Below are 8447 nucleotides of genomic sequence, written 5' to 3'. Positions count from 1 at the left end.
AGAGTCCAGAGAAGAGCCACCCGCATAATCAGAGGTCAGGAAAACAGACCTTACGAGGAGATGCTGAGAGCTATGAGGCTTTTTCACCTGGAACAAGGCAGGCTCATGGGTGATCTGATGGCCACCCATAAATTTATCTGGGGGAACGTTTGTTCATCAGAGCGCCCCATGGGATGATGAGGTTGAACGGTCATAAACTACTGCAAGACCGTTTCAGACTGGACATAAGGAAGTATTTCTTTACTGTCCGAGCCCCCAAGGTCTGGAACAGCCTGCCATCGGAGGTGGTTCAAGCACCTACACTGAACACTTTCAAGAGAAATTTGGATGCTTATCTTGCTGGGATCCTATGACCCCAGCTGACTTCCTGCCCTTTGGGCAGGGAGCTGGACTCGATCTTCCAAGGTCCCTTCCAGCCCTAATGTCTATGAAATCTATGAAATATATTTTGATACTCAACATTTTAATTTGTAAGCTTTTCTCATTTGTAATTTGTTGTTCATTTGTTATTGTATTTGTTAGTATAGTAAAAAGATAAATTTTGATTTTTATTATTATTATTCACAGGGAAATTCAATGCCAGGTATCCCAAATTAGGTGCTGTTGGGCGGTAGTAGTAACTGCCCTGCTAAGAGAGAATGAAGGATCACTGGGAAATGTGATTGTATCTTGTTCTGGTGTACAAAAAAGCGTAATCATTAAGGAATTTGTAACTGTCCCGTAATTTGTGTCTAAGCTTGCAAAAGAGTCCCGATCATAGATGGGCTGTAATCTTGTTTCTCTAAAGACTGAATGGTATTAGGTTTTTGGCTGAGGAGTGCTGCTACGTATTTCTACTCCTACTGCCATCCATCCACCATTGTCAGATATTGCTGCTGCTACTCCTCCAGTCCTCTTCAGGTTCCTTATGTACCCCAACTCTTTTAGACCCTACCCTACTTCAACAGCAGACTCAGGAATTTTCTGCTCTTTTACATATAATAAGTATTAGGTTTCTCCCTGAATCCACTTCAGGGTGAGTGCTCACAAGTATTTTCCCTTGGGTTAATAAACCACACTGTCACATCAAGGGAGTAACACCTGTCTGGAGTCTCTTCTGCTTCCACATACACAGACTTTGTATTAAGATTGGGGGCCACCCCACTACAAATCTCTGCAGAGTTCACAAGTGCAGACCCATCAGTGATAACTGTGTAACTGCATTAGCAAGATTTGGATCCCACAAACCTTACCATTTTGAAAGGGAGGGCTGGTAGACACAAAGTCTGATCCACCTGCCATTTACAATTGCACATATTAACTCCAAACAGTAAACCCAAGCCTGTAGATACATAGCAAGCTCATTTAGTGCCCAGGGCTGGGGGGGTGGGAGAAGGGGGAAGCTCAGCAGTTTGGCAAACACTGTACATTTAGAAGCAGGGGGTGAGGAAATTACATGATGGGAAGGGAATGCTTACTTTTCTGGCTGCTGCTGCTGCTGTCAGGTCCTCTCAGGCAGCAACAGCCCCATGGCTGGTCTCCCTTCCCAACTCTGGTGTCCCATTTGTTCCCCACCCTCCCACATCACATATGTGGAGGGCTGGGCTGTGCCTGCTCTGGCAAAATATTCCTAAGGGCTGTGGGAAGATTCTATTCTGCTCGCTCCACTCATCATCCACCCCAAGTACACTGCCAGGTGCAGTGCTGCCCTGTCATGGGAGACTACTGGGAACAATTCTAATGCACCTTCCTGGTCACTGCTCAGGACTGCTGCCTTGCTTGCCCCACGTTAGTTATGCTACTGCCCAAGCCCACAAACAGTGAAAGCAGGTGTGATTAGCCCCCAAAACTAACAACATGCATATTAATGATGGGATACAGCGATCGAATGCACAAACTTACCATTATAGAACATAACCAGCATGCATAACGTAAGCAGGATTATAGCAGTATTAGACAGCCACTTATCTTGCTCAAGCCTGATTTCTAACCTTCTTGAAAAAAAGATAAACAATTCTGTGAAAGAGCTCCAAGCTTTAAAAATGCCCAGTCAACCTCAATCCATTCAGGTTGGGAATATATGTAGCAGTCTTCTCCACTACAGTTTGATAGAGCTGGTGACATGACTTGTCCACAAGATGGCTGGAGCCTCAAATGCCAGCTGTGTTTAACTTCCTTGGGAAAATGTACTTTGTGGCTTGTGCCTAGGGAACAAGAGCTTCATCTGTTGTGAAAATTTAGGTTGTAACACTTAACAAAATAGGTGCATTTCTTTTCTTTGTCACTTCCATAAAATTAGAGCTAATTAATATGAGACCAGCAGTTGCACCAAATAAACCTTTTCAATCAGAAACAACCGGAACAAGACACAGCTGTGTGAACCACAGTGGGATTTTCCTTTTCCCACCTTCGAGATCAGCAATGGAGCAGTGCTGCTCCATGTCATTTCTGTGTCGGGGCCGTAAAAGTTGTCAAATTAAAACTCATATTGCAAAGTGATGAAATGACATGACACAGTGGGACTCCCTTTTATACGGCAATCTGTTTACATGGGTATTAAACATGTCTAGCACAAGAGTGCAGCGATGGGAGGTCTGATGTGGCACCTTTCCAGTTTTTGAACACGAGGTGTTGCTCATCTTCACACAACGATAAGACTTTCCAGACAAAAGAGAGGCTTGTCTATTGGGAGCAGTACAGGCACCACTGTTAATTAGTACTTCATATATTTGCAAGGAAGATGATTTTTTTCATGCAGGAATTGGGTTAATATGATATATTATGAGCAAAAAGGAAAAGAAACCATTAAAGAACTGAAATGAGAAATGACTGGGATGTGAGTAGGCAGCAACTGGTCTGAACAAAGGCCATGTGAGGCTCCTGGAAAACTGCAAACACAAATACTCTCTGTCCTACTCCAGCAGGTATGACGGTGCCAAGCACCTGAGCAATGCAGAGACATTGATGTATATCTTTCTGTCTTCATTTTTGTAGAAGTAATGAGAGGATATGCTAGATTCATTACCTCCCAATATTCATAAAAGTTTTCATAATCAGTACTCTCCTGCTTTTTCCATGAATGGTGGCATTTCCTTGCCAGAATAACATTCATCTTCTCTCAGCATTATGTGAGATGTGTTTAATTGTGGTATATGTTTGAATGGAAAAGGAAGAGAATGTTTCATATGTACAATCTCTTTGTTTCCTTATTCTCCAGAGAAGTTATTTCAAATGGTAGGGTGGCCTATAACACGAAAACGAGTCATTTTTCTTAACAATTAAAAATATACTTTGAAGTCTTTAGGAAACTAGTTGAAATGCAAATGTTGGGAAGCAGCTAACGTGCTAGGTAGGGTAAACTCACCACTTGGAAAAAAAATAAAAATAATGATGGCTTTGTTGCAATTTTTTGACATGCTTACACCTTCAAGATTATGGAAGTATTTTGTGAAGTCAGTCATAAAGAATGGCATATTGTTGATCATTTTACTCCCCTGCTCGATAAACAGTTATTTAAATGGTGCTGGGCAATGTAATCGTATCCAGCACAATACAGAGGGGAAATTCTCCTAAATCAGAAGTTGGCAACATAAGGTCTAACATAAGGTCCAGACCACAGATCCACTGGAGGAGCCACTGAACCCAGCCTGTGGAACGGTGGGGGGAGGTTTGACAGTATGTTGGCAACAGGGCGCTTCACCTAAGCTAGGGCTAGGGCAGCGGTGAGCTATGCTGTGACCAGACTGGTAACTGTGCCTGTGCCAAAGTCAGGCAGCAGGGAGAAGAAGCAACAGGGAGAAGGCACAGTGGCAGTGGTGCAGTGGCAACAGCTGGGTTAGAACACCGGGAACATCAGACCCAAGCCAGGTTGTTCCAGCCAACAACTCCAAAAAAAAAAAAAAAGCTGCTGATTGCTGCCCTAGATTGTTTTCCCCCTTGCTCTTATCCTTATGTTGTCATTTACTTTGAAGGCCACCTGCTGTAGATTTAAATTGTCAGTGCATTCTGCTGCAAGTCACTGTAAGAGCTATAACATTACACTAGTGCTGAAAAACAGTAATCTTTTCTTTTTTTCAGAGGCACTCAGTGGTGCTCAATAGTGTTCACACTGCAGGGCAGCTGGCATTTTAAAGGTCTAGGAGGAGACAGTGAATTATACTCAATGATGCGACAGGTGATTGCCATCTATTTAAGTTGTCCAGTAGATGGAACTGGGAACAGACAGAACAATTGGCAGTGTCAAGAAGAACATGAGTAGGACTGTGCAGTCCTCAAGATAAATATGTTGCACTAAGACTCATTATAATTTCTTAATTAAACTGTTCGAAACATATTAAAACATGAAAAGCTGTGGTGTTAAATAGTTTAGACAGCAACACTTACTTGGTACAACACTGTATAATTGCTAAACAAGATACTGTGGCAGGTTTTTTACATGAGGCCACTCTTATTAACCAATTGCTTCCATTAAGAGACTGTCTCAGTCCCGTTTCATCTCTAGCAGATCAACTCCATTAGGCAACTAATTTGTGGCAGGCACTTTGGTGGTTGGCTAAGACAGATTTCCCTGTACTCTTTGGCTGCAGTCTAGAAATATGTACTGTCTCTAGGAGTCTTGCTATTGGGATAACTTTTGCTTGCTGTCTGAGCTATGCATCTGTTTAAACAGTGGTTTTCATTTAAGTTTCTCTTAAACTTATTTCTTTCTTCAAATCCAAAAAACAAAAGATTAATGTGATAAAATACTGTACACATTAGTAGAGCTGGGCAAAATTTTTCAGCCAAAAATTTTTTTCAGCAAAAAACGCATGTCCAGTTTGACCAAAACATTTCACAAATTCATGTCAATTTTAAAGGCTCATACAAAACGGAATGTTTCATTACAAGTATTTAATTCTATCTGAAATTAGCTTTTCTTTTTGGTGGCTGGAAAGTATTAAAAACTTAATTTAGAGTCTATTCAAAACAAAATCACTTTTGTTTTTTTGGAACTGCCAGAAAACAGAAATGGCCATTACTCTCACAGCTATACTCCTTTGTGTGTTTAGAATTACTGCTTCAGAGAAAACTAGGACCATGTGAAACACTTTAGAATGCCTTTTCCTTCCTTGTTTTGCACAACAGTCTTGTATATCTGGAACCAACTTCCAAGCGAAGTGGTGCTGGCTCCTACCCTGGGGGTCTTTAAGAGGAGGTTAGATGGACACCTTGCTGGGGTCGTTTGACCCCAGTACTCTTTCCTGCCATGGCAGGGGGTCAGACTAGATGATCTACTCAGGTCCCTTCCGACCCTAGAAACTATGAAACTATGAAACTATCTAACTTGAAGGATTTATCCTGGTTCAAGACTTCTTCTGAAACTGGTGAAAGACAATAGAATCATAGAAAGTACAGAATCATAGAAAAATAGGGCTGGAAGGGACCTCTAGGCCATCCAGTCCAACCTGCTGCCTGAGGCAGGATCATCCCTATCCAAAATATCCCATACAAATCCTTGTCTAACCTATTATTAAAACTATGCAGCCAACTCTGTCTCACAACGCCAAGACATAATACCCTATCTTGCCACAGGTAAAAGGGGGGAACAATAGTGGTCACTTTTCTGCTGCTGCAGTGGTTGATAAAATGCACTTGAGGTATCCAAGGAAGAAGGCCATGCCCCTTGCTAGAGAGAAAGGCAACCCACCCCACAGCCTGTACCAGTCTGACCACAGGGTAAAATTCCTTCCTGACCCCAACTGTGGTGATTAGTCTGACCCTGAGTAGAGGGACAAGAGCCTCTAGCCAGGAGTCTCTGGATTTTGCTCCCAGCAGCAGCATTGGCATACCCCAGTCAAAATCCCCAGCCTTGGCTGCAGTCAACAACCAAAGCTTCTGAAAAAGGCAAAAAAAAAAAATCGACACCTTGACATGTGTAGCCACAAGGGGAGGGAGGGAAGAGGAATTATTTTCTGGCCCAAAGTGGCAACCAGCAAAGGACCAGAAGCATGGGAAATAATAAACACCCTCCATTTCTGCTCTGCAGCCTAGGGACACCAAGACAGCAAGCATAACTCCACACATCACACCTTATTACTGGACATTCAGAACTGCACTTTCTGTATCCTTTTCATGATCTTATCCTAGATCCTTTAATCTTTCATAACTAAGCCAGTTGTGGAGCTCTGCTTCATTTTCCAGCTGCTGAGTATGGTCATATCCAATATGTACCTGATTTAGGATGCAAGGGTGCATGTACATGCCACAGCATTTAAATCTTATTAATTTAACGAGAATTAAAAATTTAAAACTTGTTTATTTTGGCATATCTGTTGGAGATGAAGTTGGGCTGAGTCCATGGCACTGTCATGTACTCTCACCTGTGTGGCTGTCTTGGGAGCAGCTGATAAGCGCAGATGCATAACCTAAGTAGGTCATTTGTTTTCCTTCAGATGACCTCCTAATTGGGAGCATGCTCAGTTTAGTTCAGAAGATGTTGAAAGAGAGTGCCTAGTGTGCAAAAGTGTGCCACGTGCAGTAGCCAGTGCGGCCATGTGCACTTGTAATATATATGGCCTCATGGCACCGGCTTGTGTGAGTGTGGAGTGTGTGTGGTTTGGCTGTCTGGCTTGTCGGTCTGGGTCTGAGAGGGTCCTGTGAGCAAGAGAGACTGTCACTGTCTGAGTCTGTTGATTGGTGTGTGTGAGAGAGTGATAGAAATATGGTGAATGAATGAGGTGGAAGTGGTTTGGTGCTGTATTGGTGCATTGGTGTGGGTGAGCATTGTGTGGTGTTGTGCCTTGGGCTACGCCATGAACATGAAGGTCCAACAAGCTGGGTACGCCCTTGACAGTGAGGCCACCATCGAGCTGGCCATCATCCCCAACAACCTCTAGTCCTGAGACTCCCTCTGTTCTCACCACTGCTGGTCTCCTGGTTGTGATCTCCCAGTGAGAGTGGTCAGGGTTGGCTCCCTGGATTTTCTCCCTGGGTGCGCATAGTGCTTAAGTAGCAGCCCTCCGGTGTAAGTATCATCCTCTCTCTCCCTCTCCTCTCTTTTTCCTTTCTCCTACCTTCCCTAAAGCGGAAGGAAAGCCGTCACCAAGTAATCACCCTTGGTGTGATCTGCGTTCACTGTGATGCGGAACAGCGAAGATCTAGTGTTTAAAAAAGTTTTCCCCTCATATAATAAAGGTCCTACCCATTCCTGAGTTAATATTGTTTCTGAGGTCATGATTTATTGAGTTCTTATAGGAATTGACTTGTAAAATAGGTACTAGATTAGATTAGTTAGATATAGGATTTTAGAAGTTATAAGAATAGTTAATAGTTTTATTGGGTGTGTACTTTATCCCATGTTGTACCTGTTGTCTAAGCTATTTATATTTATTTGTTATCAAATAAATCGATTAATTTGTGTCAGTTACACATCAGTGTGTGAGTTTCCTTATTTAGTCACAGTACAAGCAGTTGCTGGATTGATAGGATGGTGATAGATATGCCTGGTCAATTCATTAGCCAGCTGGGGGCCAGGAATCACCTGCTTGGAACCAGACTATTGGGTCAGCTGTTAATTGGGGAGTGCTTATTAGGTGCTAATTAAGTCTGGGTCCAATATGTCAGGTTTGTGTTTGCGCACACAGGGCTTTTGAGTGAATTAAGCCCAATGTGCAATTCCCTGTATATTCTAACAAGGGGAGTAAATACCAATCTACCCCAATGCTTTCTTTCTTAATGATTTACAGCAAGGGGCACATGTTCACCAGTAAATTAATCCCCTCCCTCCACAGTCCCTGTCCCCCTTGGTGGGTGGGTGGGTGATGGTATGTTGCCAAAACAGATGTGTGCCATGAACGCTTATTACAAAACTTAATGGTGTAGTAATACTATTGGGGGGGGGGCGTGGAAGGGGGCAAATACACGATTCTGTCTGATAGTTCTTAGTTTTCCATGTTTTAGGACTAAATTCCCAGCATTCCCCAGCTGTCCAGGCTTGGAAAAGTTTCCATTGGGACCCCTGACAGTTTCCATGGGGACCCCTGCTTCCTTCCCTCCCCTTCCCCTGCCCAGTGATACCACGAATACCGGTGGCATTGTGTGTTTTGCATGGTATACAGCCTGGTGAAATGTTGTGATGCTGTGAAATGTTCAAGTATTTGTGAAATGTTGGTGAAATGGTGGGGTGTTGGGTTTGAATGTTGGGGCTGAATATGGACTGAATGCCCCCCCATATCTCCCCCAATCTTTCCACATGTAGATGCATGTCAGCATTGCAGCACCTCAATAAACAATAATGGTGTAGTAAACAGAGACCATGTCTTTACTCTGAAAAGCATTCTTTGCAGTTTTATATAGAAGTTGGGCGAGAAGTGGCTAGATAAAGCAGAGACCTGTGGGAGGATTTTGGTCCTCCCAGCAACCTAGGCAAGTGAACACCATCCCAGCCCCCCCCCCCACACCCCCCCTCCAAAAGCTAAAGGACTCTTGCA

The sequence above is a fragment of the Gavialis gangeticus genome, unplaced genomic scaffold (assembly GCF_001723915.1).
Source record: "Gavialis gangeticus isolate Ggan-Ray unplaced genomic scaffold, GavGan_comp1, whole genome shotgun sequence".
Taxonomy (NCBI): domain Eukaryota; kingdom Metazoa; phylum Chordata; order Crocodylia; family Gavialidae; genus Gavialis; species Gavialis gangeticus.
This window is presented reverse-complemented; position numbering follows the sequence as displayed.